Source organism: Argiope bruennichi, chromosome 4 (assembly GCF_947563725.1).
Source record: "Argiope bruennichi chromosome 4, qqArgBrue1.1, whole genome shotgun sequence".
Classification (NCBI taxonomy): Eukaryota; Metazoa; Arthropoda; class Arachnida; order Araneae; family Araneidae; genus Argiope; species Argiope bruennichi.
Window position 1 is genome coordinate 126916911 of NC_079154.1, and position 14441 is coordinate 126931351.

General features: G+C 27.4%; 1 long non-coding RNA gene across 1 annotated transcript; it reads right to left on the reverse strand.

The window, feature by feature from the left end:
- Nucleotides 1–4599: 4599 nt before the first annotated feature.
- On the reverse strand, nt 4600–12664 carry LOC129967135 (uncharacterized). The gene is made up of 3 exons (XR_008784351.1): nt 12426–12664; nt 9642–9736; nt 4600–8595 (listed from the first exon to the last, which is right to left on the reverse strand). It is a non-coding gene; the product is annotated as an uncharacterized LOC129967135 (long non-coding RNA).
- Nucleotides 12665–14441: the final 1777 nt, after the last annotated feature.

Here is a 14441-nt window from a genome sequence, read left to right on the forward strand (position 1 = left end):
TACGTTTGTAGGAATACCTTAAATTTGTTTCTTTAATTAGATAAAGTATTGTCATAGTTAATATGCTGCAGAAAAAGTTTAAAAATATTGATAATGAATTATCATTTGTAGTTTAAATATTGAATGTTACAAAGGTGAAACATTTTTCGTAGAAACATTTACTCTGCACAGAAAGTCTCTGAAAAAGTATGTTCCATTGTCGGCAAATGTTATATAATTAAAATAAATTCCAGATAAGATTTATCATTGTACCTGCTAAACACCTATTTATCTGGTAACACTTCATCCCCATAAATAAGGAGCTCCTTAAGTCACTGAATAAATTTTCGGCATATAACATGGGCAAAGCGCCAAATGCACTTACACGGACGCACACATACACGTCAATTTATTAAGCAATAAAATCCAGCAGCTAAATTCTTTAGCAGTCTGTTATACAAATTAATTAAACAACAAGAAAAAGTTATGTCGAAAATTTCCTAGTGAAGGTTTGCTAATTTCATGCCAGTTTTTAGAAATTCTTAAATCAAATATTTTCCAATTTATAAATGTTGCAGAAATGCTTAATGACGAATGTCGGAGAAAATAGAACAATGAAAATGAAAAGTATCAATACCCATACCAATGTTACATATTTGTTTCCATTTAAATAGAAAAAAAATGTTTGTGTCTTCATTGTTTACGCAAAGACTAATCTCAACATTATTTCACACAACACAACGTCACCACTGTTAAAGGTAAAAAAACATTACATTATATTATTTTAAAGACGTATCTCTGTGAGTGATCTCTTGCGCTTTTAAGTTGATAAAAACTCTTGATATTTTAAGAATGAATCGCAGACATCTGTTCAAAAGATTGAGAAGGTTTTTCCGCAGATATATCTGCTGCACGATTGCTGAGGATTTCTGGTCCAACATATACCTAGGGGAAGATCTTTATTCTTTCCCAGTTCCTCAGCCTCCCATTCAACCCTGGTACGAACTAATCACTGTATAAGGCACCAAGACTTAGAACTTGAACCAATACCATTTGAAATAGATTCCACCTCATCCTCCAAATATTTTACTTGCCCCGAAGACAATAGTTCTACTTCATCATGACAAAATTATATCTCCCATATTTGAAAACAATAGTACTAGTTGGTATTGGTAATTGTAAATTAATTACATAATTCTCAGTACTAAATTTGATAAATATGTAAAATTTAGCCAGTAATTGGAATCGCTTAAACACGGACAAAATATGGATAAAAATTGAACTCAAGTTTTGATTAAACCACATTACGATATTCCAGGACCATAGTATGTACTTTTCAAATTTTTCGAAACTGTGAATTATTTTTACCACTAACGAAACATACAAAAGAGAAATTGTGTAAAAATAGTAGAAGTTAATCTGAAGCTTACTGAGTAGCATATGAATAATCTATTTCTTCTAATATTGAGAGCATTTGTTTGTTAAATATAAAATTTAGAATTATTTTGAATTTAATGTAAACAATTACATATAGAAAATTCCAGTACTAAAATCTAATAACATACAGATATCTCTCTAAAAGAAGTTTCAAAAGCTATGAAAGTTACTTTTAATCTTCCATGTTAATTATTGGCTATCTTATAATACTGCTAATTATGGTTCTATCAATATAATTAATATTTATATCCTACACAAAGCGTTAACAAAGTAATTTTATTAATTAAAAAAGCATTCTTATTTTTTATTATTTCAACACTATTTCAAGGTGAATGTCAGCAATTCTAGGCATAAAAGGGACTTACTTCTTTCATAAGTGGAATTAGTTGGAAACGTAGATAATTATTCCTAATCATGGAATAAACTCTTACAACAGTTTTTCCGAGAATTTCAAAAATAAGTTGGAAAATACTTGTGAAATTCATGCATTCAAACAACTCTAGCCCTTCATTATGAACATTTGTTTTGTACTCTCTATATCTACAGAAGTAATCGATGAAATTAAACAAATGATTTCTTTTAAGTATTAAAAATCTTTAAAACTTGTTTCAAACTTACTTCTGAAGCTTAAAAAGTTGTAGTACCATTTCATAGAGTTATTTTAAATTATTTATTGATATTTAAATGGTGCGTGGGTGTAAAATAATTAAATAATTGATTATTGTGCAAATGTTGTTATTCCTTCTAAAACAAAATGCGGTTTTCTATATTTTATCCATCATCATGAACTATCCTAGAAAATATTTTAGTTCATTGCTATTCCCATTCCAAGCGCTCACTAATATAAGAAAGACAATGGAATGATGCAAAGTTATTCAACATATGTTTTACATTTTTAATTTTACATATTAAATTCATTAGTAAGATCTGCATGTTTAATTAAAAACTATATAATCATAATTGAAACTTCTGCCAGTTGCAGTGCTTGATAATATCAACAAATATAACAATAATTATATAATGTTTTATTTTTCAGAATGCTAGAAAATAAAAAAATCAATTCATTTGCATGATATTTTGTTTTAAATAAGATGCGCTATTATTTATATATACATCAGATTAATATAATTATTTTTGACTAGTTCTTGATCTGGGCAAATACTGACCTACAAAAAACGCTGATTGCTTCGTTAAAAAATATTGCAAATAATGATTTATTAAATGAATAATAAGTGGGAGAGAGAGATTTTCAATGCTGGTGCGCCGAAAATGAATTTCAGTTTGATCGGGTGAGTAAGTGAAATATTTCATGCAATCACATATCCAATATAGCTGTCTTATCAATTCATTCATGCATATGAAATTTAATTTTAGATTTCTAAATCCATTTTAAATAGTTTTGTTAAAACTTCTTGGGATTTCTCGATATAAGAAATAATTGAGATTAGAAATTTAATAGTTAAAAATTCAGTTGTCAAATTTCATTGTTTTTTTTTCTCTTTTTACTTTAAATATTTCTCTCTGTAAAATATATTTCTAATTGCAGAGCATGGGAGAAAAATTGTTAAAATCTATTGTACCCTATGGAAATCTTATCCATAATGACATTCCTGTAACAGCTTCATCATCTTTGTATATTGAATGCATTTAGATACTAACAAAATGCATACATAAATATTTCATCAAAATAGTGTTAAAAAATAATAACCAAAATTCCAACAAATTTAATCTAATTCTTCAATATTTGAATGATTTCAAAGTTTTTTACCGTATCCAGCAGACAAAAATGATAATTCGATGATTCAGTAAAATCGAAGAACTCTGTTCAGAATTTTTTCCACGAAAATAAAAATATTTCCAATTTGAATTTAAAGAGCTTTTGATTCATTAAAAAATTTTTGTCAATATTGCTGATATGTTAAGAGAAGTATTTCAATTACAGTGGTTCATCATCAACCTTGAAGAATTTTTGTACCATTTTACAGCATCTTCAGAATTGTACGAAAGATACGTTTGTACTTGGACATTGGTTATCATCCGTATTCCTACAAACATAAGTGATTAACGTTTCGGTTTATTAATGCTACTCTTTTCTTTAAGAGATAGGAATAATTTTGATATTAGTGATGTTCTAAACGAACGGGCTCGATAGAAGTTCCTCAAAATAAAAATCAAGAATAAAATATTATTTTAAGGAAATATACCATCTATGAAAACAAATAGTATCCCGACGAAATTTTCTGTTACCATTGTCCTTCATCAATTTTTTTTTGTATTTAAAAGAAAACATTTTAAGCTTTCCCTCTCAACTCTGCCAATGTTTTCAAAAACTTTGATGAGAGGATATAATAATAGATTTTGTAGAAATCACAATTTTCCCAATTTTCAATTAATCAATTAAATCACTAAAAAATTTTATACCTCACATTATGCCATCACGTCATCTTTATTGTACATCAGACACCAAGATTTTTTTTTCCTATATTGGAGGCATTTATCAAAAGAATCGGTATTTTTACTATCTCATGTGCCCCCCCCCTAATAAGATGCACGCAGCATCCTTGCTGACTTTGTTATATTTGATGTTCTATAAATGTTATAACTATTAATATTAAATCAACGTCTGTAAATCTTCTCATCCGTTCAAGATGTCATTGTATCGCGTTAGAAGATTATATGTAACAAGTATAACACACATGAAGAAGAGAATCACAATAAACATCAAATAAAGGTCACTCAAATGTATAAACTCTTTGCGTGTTTCAAATGCGCCCAATGAGAATTCTTAACAAAAAAGGTTATAAAGCTATACTAAACTATACAGTAGCAATAAAACTATACGCTAATAACACTATGCTTCCCACAACATAAATGGGTCCCCTGTGTTAATATGAATGTTCAGAGTTCATGTGTGTGCGAGAGAATTAATGTATCGTAATGTACAATTTTTCAACTGACCAAAAATTGTTTAAAAAATATATCGTTTTTAATAGTCATAAGTTAAACATATTTTATCTCCTTAGAGAAAATAATTTATGTTACTCGTACAAATGTAGATAAAATGTACTGTAGTACAAATGTAATGTAGATAAATGTAGTACAAAACACAGATAAAATGATTACAATTGTTTTTATATTTAAAATAAATCCACATCCTTACAGGCAATATATACAAGACTCAATTAACTCTGCACATGTACATAATTTAAAAATTCAATTAAATTCAGAAGCCAAACACAATTTTCATATATTTCTAATGATATTTTTATTACATACCACATCTTACAATTTTAAAGTATTAAATACAAATCTATTCTCAAAATAGATATAAGTTCAAATATATTTACAACACTATCAATATTATATACAATAAATTCCACGCTTCCTTTCATACAATTTGCTTACAATTCAACTTCTGCTCAATATTGAAATTGTTAGTAAATTCTTAACATAGTAAATCAAATCCACAATATCAATATTATAAATGAATTTCACTTTTTTTTTCTTTTTTTTTTTACTGGGAAGATAAAAATACATTTAAACATTATTCTAAATTTCTAGATTGTTTCTCTCTTGAAATAAAAATATGATTCTCATTCATTTTTACTACTGAAATGTGTATTTATGTGAGTATGCTAATGTTATATACAATTTAAATTATTAAAATTAGTGAGATTCTTTATTTTTCCAGACTGAAAAATTCTAGCAAAAAAAAAAAAAAAAAAAAAAAAATTCTATTACACTGCTATATTAGAAATACACACACATGCATACAAAGCCCATCAGTTTTGGCGAATCAGATGGTCGCCAAAGACATTCCTTTACATTCAGTTTTCTTTCAAATACTTTGAAGCCCGATGCTCTGGGGACTACAATGTTTAGGAATCTGAAAATACTTACATACATACAAGTCAATACATACTACCATAATTAGGAATCCGAAAAAAATTTCTGATCACTCATAGCGTTCACATTAATGTCCAAATTCCTCGATTTTAAGCTATGCAACCTTTATTAGAGTTCGCGAAAATAAATCGAGAAGATAAATCTCAACTGTTATTTCTTGGATTTCATATAATAATAATTATGGTGGTGATTGCTTGCAAGATTGTTTCAAAAACTCTTTGAAATTTTAAAGGGAATGAATTTGAATATACTCTGAAAATGTAAACAGATAACCACTGGATGTTTGCTATGGAATGCTTTTTGAACGAATTGTTTTTAGAAGTTTCTGAAATGATATGTGAGTGTTCCACAAGTTTCCATCTTCTGCATTGTTCAATGTTTTAATTATACTTGAAAGTCTGATTTAAGCTTGAATAAAATCAAAGTAAATGGCAAAAAAATCACAACACTTCTTTTTTGGCATCAAAGGCAATAATTTATAACACTATTGCATAAAAATACAAAAATTATTAAATTACAGTATTAAAAGAGCATTATAACCAGACAGGTGGTATGTAACAGTTTGTATGAACATAAACATACGCGTAACAACTTCATCAAGTTAACAGAATATAAGAAAAAATATGTTACTACATTAACGACTCGGCTATGTTGCCTCATACACAATTAAAATTGTGCTTCCTATATGGAAATCAGAGAACTTAAAATTTTCAGTACATAAATTGTTTTCTCATATAACAATATGACATTATTTACAACAATAAGTACATGGATAATCACTATAGTTCATATTTCATTTAATAGTGCAGCGATATTCAAATATATTTTACATGCAGAAATTGCCAAGAGATTTTTATTTTAATATACAAAGGCACATTTTTTGAAATTAAAAAACTAATTGGCAATCATATCCATTAAGATAACCAAAAGAATAAACAAATAATGATTTAACAATCACTTTATTAAAATATAAAGATGAAAAGAAATTAAAAGTTCGTTGCATCTTAACTAACTAATAGAAACAATCTCATAAAAAGAATTCATTTCAACAGAAAGAGCATTTTTTTATCCCTTTAGTAATGACCTAGAGTGAATTACAAGTGCTAGAGATATCAAAGTTACAATCTGACAACCCGAAAATGAAAGGTAATGTATGGTAATTTTAAATTATATTATTATTACGTTTCATTTCTATTGTGCTTTGTATTTTTGCTGGTCCTTCATTTCTTTGAATGCAGTTGGATTGAAATTTTTTACCGCATTTCAAATTTAATCTGCCAATCCATCAGTAACTATCAAAGATTTTAGCAATTGATACATTTTTAGGCAGAGGTTTTACTTGAAATATATTTTCCTTTTGTACAAAATATGCAGGGACAACACACTGTGATAATACACTGGTACATTATGATATGAAGTTACATCTTAATATTTAAGTGAAAGATATTGCAAGAACTATCAACAAAATTTTATTATTTCCAAATCTAAAAATTGTGTTTGTGAAGACATCTCTTGAGGTTTACGTTAATTTCATTACTTCATATGTCATATTTCATGGGGTATCAATATTTGTATTTGAACAACTCCATAAAATGCTGTATTATTAAATTTGTAAAATAAGCAACTACTTAGAGGTTTAGATATTTTTTTCAGCATTTTCAAAGTAAATTTATTTTTCTCTATAGAACTCTATAGAAATAGAAATTTCCTTTGTAATCGATCTTACTCAAATTAAAATCAACTATCGTTGAAATATTGTAACACAGTTCTAACAATATTCTTAATTGATTACTTTTGTCAGTTTTTATATTATGTTGTTTCATTATTCTTTAAATATATTGTTTTCTACTTAAAAAGGAATTAATGATCATCTTATAATAAATATTATTATTATTGTGTTAAAAATAATGTCATTCTCTTCAATTTTGTATAGAATTACTTTTAAATTTACGTTTTCAATTGTTTTATACCTAAGATAAATACAAACGAAAAGCTGCTACAAAGCGCAGAATTTTGTTAGTTAAACCTATCGAACTTTGCTGCTTAAATCTTTTTATACAAAGATTAAATTACAAAGAATAAAAAAGATTTTTTTTGGAAATTAGGAAGGGAAAAGGGATGCACCCAAGATTTACATTTCCTAAGAATTTATAGAAAAATTTATCTTGGTCTAGTTGCATGCTGGCTACTCCAGAAGAAACTTGGCTTGAAACAAAGAATAATTTATTACTGCCTGATAATTTCCGATAAGGAAATATTCTAAAGAAAAAAATTTCCAATCCAGCGAATAAAGACTAAATATTTTGAGAATTGTAAAACTTATTTTTCAATTTATTTTTCATTCTCAATACCATTTTCCATTAAATATTTTTATGTATTAGTAAAGATTTATCTTATAACAGCCTTTACAATTACCAAAAAATTATAGAGCTGTTACAGTTTTTTGGCGTTTTAACTAAGTGTAGCAAGAACAAATAGTTTTTTATTTACACTTGAAATTAGAAAATATTTAAAAATTTATTCATTATTCCATTTTTATTGAAAAATCTTTTTTTAATGAATTTCATGAAATCTTTAGCTAAAAGAAAAAAACTGAATTTAAAACAAAATTGAAGATAAATGACGATGCATCAGATAAATGTTATGTAGCTTTTATTAGGTACAATTTAGTTACAATACTTATTTATCAAATATTTTAAAGCTGCCTCAAAAAAGACTTTGCTTCTATTGAAATCTAAATTTTGAAAAAAAAAAAAAGTGTATCTCCGCTCTTATGATATCATCATTCAAAATGAAAATTATTGGTTCAGTCCTAGAAGAGTAAAAATTTGGCAAAATATATTTAATAATATGAAAACTCTTACTCATTTATCATTTCTACTTTTATTTATTTAATAAAACATAAAAATCCATGTTTATGCGTTTTCTCGTCTACTCGGCTTAGTCTGTGCTGTTCCCAATAATGAAGTCCCGCCTTCATAAAATATATTTAAACAAAATGGATTTAAATGATTTTTTTTAATAAATGAATTTTCAGAAAGGATTGTAAAATATTTTATAATTAAAAAAATAATCTGGCCTCTTAAAAAAAAAGATCAAATATGAGGAACAACGTAGGAAAAAAAGAACAAACGGAGCAAATTTATATTAGTGGAAATTCAACAACTCGTACTATGGTTTTAATATAAGAAAATTGAAAACAAAGAGTAGAATTGTACAAAATTATTTCTTGAACATTCATTTGAAATAGGTCTGTTAGCCGGAATCCTATTCCTGCAATAATAAAGAAAAGACATTAATTCGTGACATTTTTATTGGCAATAAAATGAAAAAAAAGATGTTAAATATCCTTGTTACTGGCATAGTTTGTTATCTAAGATGCATATTATACGTAGATTTTACCGTAAAAAGTTTACCAAAATTCTTTGGAACATTTCAAAATTAAAACCAAATACACTAAGTGGTGTCAATAAATTTCAGTCTTTTTCACGTTGTACATATTACGGGGCAGATATAAAATGCTAATTTTAGCTCAAAGAAATGAACTGTAGGTGGCACTCATACCAAAGGATGAGTTTCAAAAACTTGTTCAAGATTCGGCAAATATATTGAATGATGTTACAGAATCTGAGTCATGCAAGATGATAGTAGATGCAGTAAGAAAACGAAGTAAATATTAGTATATCTGTATGTACTTGTATTTTCTCTTGCTGCAGCCGATGATATGATTTGAAGACGGGATTAAGAAATGAGAAAAATCAAAATCGATTCAGCATAGAAGCTTAGACAACAATCAGGATCATTTTGGATAGCTCTCCGTTTATTGTCTAAAGAAATGCGATAGAAATATTTAATCGATGTTGAACATTTACTTCGAAAGCTCAAATTTTCGTTATTGTCTGAACGCAAAGGCCTTTAATAGTATTATTAGATGTAGATTAGATAAATAAAATAAAATGTTGTTAGAAATTCTTTGTATCTTATACCGAAATATAAAATAAAACATCAATTCAATTCATTTGTTCTACAAGTGTTAAAAGTTTCTCTAAATGCGGAAAAAATGAAAAACCATTTATAGCTTTAACAAATTACTGATTAATTTCCAGACTTGAATACATGCTATCGTTGTAAAAGGTCTTTCCGAAACAAATGAATTTAAAAGTGGCTCATTTAATCCAAATATCCATAAATAAATAAATAATTTTTTTAAGATACAAATTGTTGCCATTAAAAAACAAATCTGACTTGCTTAAACTTTATATTCCATTATTTAAATTATAATTTTGCAATTGATTTATTAAATTTTATTTAATATTTACCGTGGTGATAGCCAGATTCTTGAGATATCATTTTATAAACTCAACAAACATGGAGGGAAATCAATCCAGATTTTTCCAAGGTCTCTGGTGGAAACCTGCATAAAAATCAAAACAAATATATATATATATATATATATATATATATATATATATATATATATATATATATATATATATATATATATATATATATATATATATATATATATATATATATATATATATATATATTTATATTTATATATATATATATATTCAACATTATATGACACGCTATTTTATTCACAAAATGGAGTAGTCATTGCAATAGTTTTTGCTCTTGCATAAATATTCTGAAAGTCAAAAGTTAGGACATTCAGAAAGTCATATCCAATGAACTTTGAGAATGGACTTTCAGAGAATTTTGAGATATTTTACCACAAACTAATGTAAAACAATGATTTTGCGCCATTTGTTACTTCAAAAACAAATGATTTGAAACTTTCACAAGCAATTTTGTTTACTATGAGCAAAGCTTATATGCATTTTCGTAAAAATGACACACATATTTAAGAATAACTGGAGCATGATTTCCAAATTTCATATATTTCACTATACTTACGGCTTTCAATGGACACAATATTTAAGCAAAATGTTAGAAAATGAATACATGACAATATTCCGGTAAATATAAATATTACAAATTGCATTCGGTTTATTATAATTCAAGGAAAATCAGCAAGTATACTAATTTTTAACTGCACATGAGCAAATTCTGACATAATTATTCCTTTTATAATATCAGTCAATAAATAAAGAGAAAAATGTAAAAAATGCATATCAAAAAGCAGCTAGAAGAAATTCTTTATTCTTTCAGAGTAAAAACAAATGATGGAGGATTGATATCAACCTGATCATTTTCTAAATTCGTGCCTACATTATTTGTATTAATATTTAAAATGATTGAATCATCCTAAACCCTACTATCTGCTATATATAAAATGTATCAATTATATTATATTAAATAATACACCGCAAATGAAGTATACTTTTCATCTGTTAACAATGCGCAAGTTGCTCAGAGCTGGTTGGTAGACATGGAACTTAGTAATTGGATTGTTGCAGTTTGAACAGTATATTTAAAGTCTGAATCGCAATATCGTAAAATATCTTTGAGATGAGTTGGAATGCCGAATTCGATTTTCACCACATCGTTCCACTACAATGAGAAGATCTATCATTTTCTTTTATAAGAATGTAATTCCAATAAAAAGCAAATAACCTTCCTATTAGATAGCAGATAGAAATGCACAAAACTACAATTCTAATATCTGTGCAAAAATTAGGCAATACCCTTATATATATATATATATATATTTTTTTTTATGATGCCAGTATACTGCCATACGCGTTGAACCTTTAAAATTCTATAATTCCTATGATTCAGTATTATGAGAAGTTTTAAGTTTTGAAATAAAGGGTCTATTTTTGGAAGCACTCCTCTAATAATTTCTCTTCCAGAGAGAATGAAATCTCACCATGCATTGGCCAATATCAAACTGAGTAATAATATTGTTCAAGTGGACTTTTCATATAAGTTGTTTTACAAATTTGACTTCGAATTTATGAAATTCATATTATGCTATTTTCATCACATAGCCATTTTAAAATTATTTGCGGCGAAAACATTTCCTGTTATCTAAAGAATAATTAATTATCATTTTACCAACAGGTTTCGAATATATAATACTAGTGATTCTATAAGTAATTTCATAAAAAAAATTTCAAAATGCAAGTGGATAATGTCGAATTTTTCAATTATATCATTCAGTTATGTAATTAGCAATTTTAAGGAAGGCTTGGAAGTACTACACACTGCAAACAAAACGAGTATAATTTCATGTATCTGTTTAAAGTCGAAAATTACTAAAGTAAAAGCATGGTGAGAGTCAAAATAATGTTCCCTTTCATTGATTTCTTGTAAATTTCGTAAATGGATTTCTAGCATTACCTTCAGCAGAAAATTTGCTTTCTTTTACATGAGCAATTTTTAAGAATTATTTGTTATTTGGTAATTTATATATATATATATAATTTACAAGGAAATATTAGTATTTTTAGAAAAAGAATGTTAACTGCGTAATGATATATTACAGCACATTTATTTTAATTTCAAAGCGAAATAGCGAAATAAATATATATAAAAGCTTCTTTGTAAAATTATATTGAAGTTCGTTAAGAAACAGAAAGATATCGACATAACTGTTAGCCCTATTTCGTTAGGTCCTAAAAGATGTTAAATGAAAAAAGATGATATGGATCAACTAATATTCTATGAAAATTTCAAGTTTAATTTATAAAATAGTTAAAAAAACATATTTTTGAATGAAAAATTATTTTACATATTTTCACTTCTATTATTTTTAAATTTTTTAATACATTTTATAATTCAGTACTGTTAATATTATTAAATCTGAAAATCATAAATCTCAAGTATTTACCATGTAATGCCGTCTGTATAAAGTTAGTGCTTAAATTATTATTATTATATATATCATTACAGACGTGTTCCAGTATTATTAGAAAAAAGTCCTACCTTTAGAAATACGCAATTGTATAAAATTTAGGAAAACTAACACTTCAGGTGAGTAGAAATCCTGTATAATTAAATTACCATATTAATGTAAATGTAAAATTACCATTTTTACAATTAATAATCCATAAATGTAAAATTACCATATTTACAATTACGAAGGAAGTCTGGAAAAATCATTTAAAAAAATGATTGCATGAAAAAATACTCACAGCGCATGTATGTTCGATAAATCTTTTTTCAGCTGAAGTGTTCATGAAGTGAAGTATTAATTTCATTTTAACATGTAAAAGAATATAATTGAATGAAAACATCATCAAATTACTGCAGCGGGAATTCACGCTCTTGCTCAGCAGAGAAAACCTTCTGCGGACGAGATTCCTGTGAAGTCTCCCGGCTGCCGAATGAACTGAAAAGGCCCCGGGTCTTGCGTGGTAATGCCTATTCGCGGTTACTGCGCAAAACAAGATTCGTGTCTTCTTCCAACAGGTGGCGGTTTGCAACGAAACCATGCTACATAAGACAAAACTTCAACAGGGAAAAATTGATTTTTTTTTTTTGTCATACTTCTTATCACATCCTGTCAGACAATTGTTACCTTTGCTTCGTCATGCACCTCACTCCTCATCTCCTGCCTGTTCCTGTAACACAGTTCATCGGACCTTATTGCGAAGATGATCACGTTAATTACTGAAAGCCAAGTCTCACAATAGTTTTTTCCATTTACCGGAGATTAAGCCCCAACCCTCGGGGCTAGGCGCTCCGTCAAACATATCATTATAGGGAAAAATTGATTTTTGTGATGCAAAGCGAAGGCCCATTTATACAGATAAATAATGGCAATGATGAATCAATATTAAAAAAAAAAGGAAAACAAAAAGATATCTAACGTATTTTTTAAAAAATGGAAATATTTCCTCATAAATCAAAGACGATATATTTCTAATCTTTTTGACTTTTTTTTAGACAATGTTTTTATTTGACTATTTATTTCATGAAAATTTTTACTTAAAGTCTAGCGATGCTAATTAATTTCCATTTCATTTCAGGTCCTCTTATATGTTAAAATGTGATGGAATTTAATTTAACTTTTGACAAAGAAATTTCACTCTTTTTATTTTTCGTCAAAGAATAAAAAGAAATTGACATATTTTCTCTAGTTTTTTTTTTAATCCTCATAAGATTAGAAATTGAAATTTTTGAATGGGTAGGATGCAACCTTTCTTTTTGTTCAGTTTTTCGTCAAATTTCAATAGAGAAGCAGTGTTTTATAGTAATACTAATCGCCTTTCGCCACCAGCCGATTCGATGGAGATACTGATTATATTTAATTTCAGTTAAATCAGTTAGATATAACTTCATGTCTGCGATTCCATCAAATTATCAGTCATTAAAGTCGTTTAATTTGATTCATCATATATATGAACTTTTCTAATGAAAACTAGTCCCATGACATCAAAGCGATTTTGAAAACTTAATTGCATATTTTATTTACCTTCTTAATTTTGCGGTAATATAATTTCAGTTTATTATTTATATGAAAATTAGGAAGTACAGCACATATAGTATATGAAATATTGGAGAAAGATTGCAATCGTCAAAAAATAAAACCGAAATAAAGTTCGAAAAACACACATTTTGTCTGTGACGAAAATAAATCAAGAAGCGCTTTGAACTAAACGGGTGAATTTTGCTATATGGATTTTTTACCAAATTTGAATATTTCTATCAAATTTTGAGCGAAATTCACTCAGAGAGGGACTTTATGACGGACTGAATGCTTTCAGAATGGGGAATGCAATAACTTGTTAGAAATCAGGCAATAATAAATATATATATTTTTTAAGAAATCTCCAAAATACGGGTGAAGCTTTACTTTTCTTAAATTAGTATCATTAAAAAGATAATGGTTTAAATTTTGAAATAGTATAAATTTCGGACCAAACTGCTTACACGACCAGACCGCTTTCCACTGAATCGGGTCTCAATCCTGAAACCCTCCATTTCCGGAACTCAGACCTTACCACCAGGCCACCATAGCCCTTGCACCTCTTTTAGAGAACAGGCAAATAAGTTAAAAGGAGATAGCTCCCATTGTTTGTCTCGTAAGCTACATAGATATCAAACAAAAGTCTTCCTTGACTTTCAACCATGGATGCATACCAAGCTATTAAATAATTGATGAAAAAGTGAAAATGCGAATTTTCAAAGAGGCAATGTAATATAGT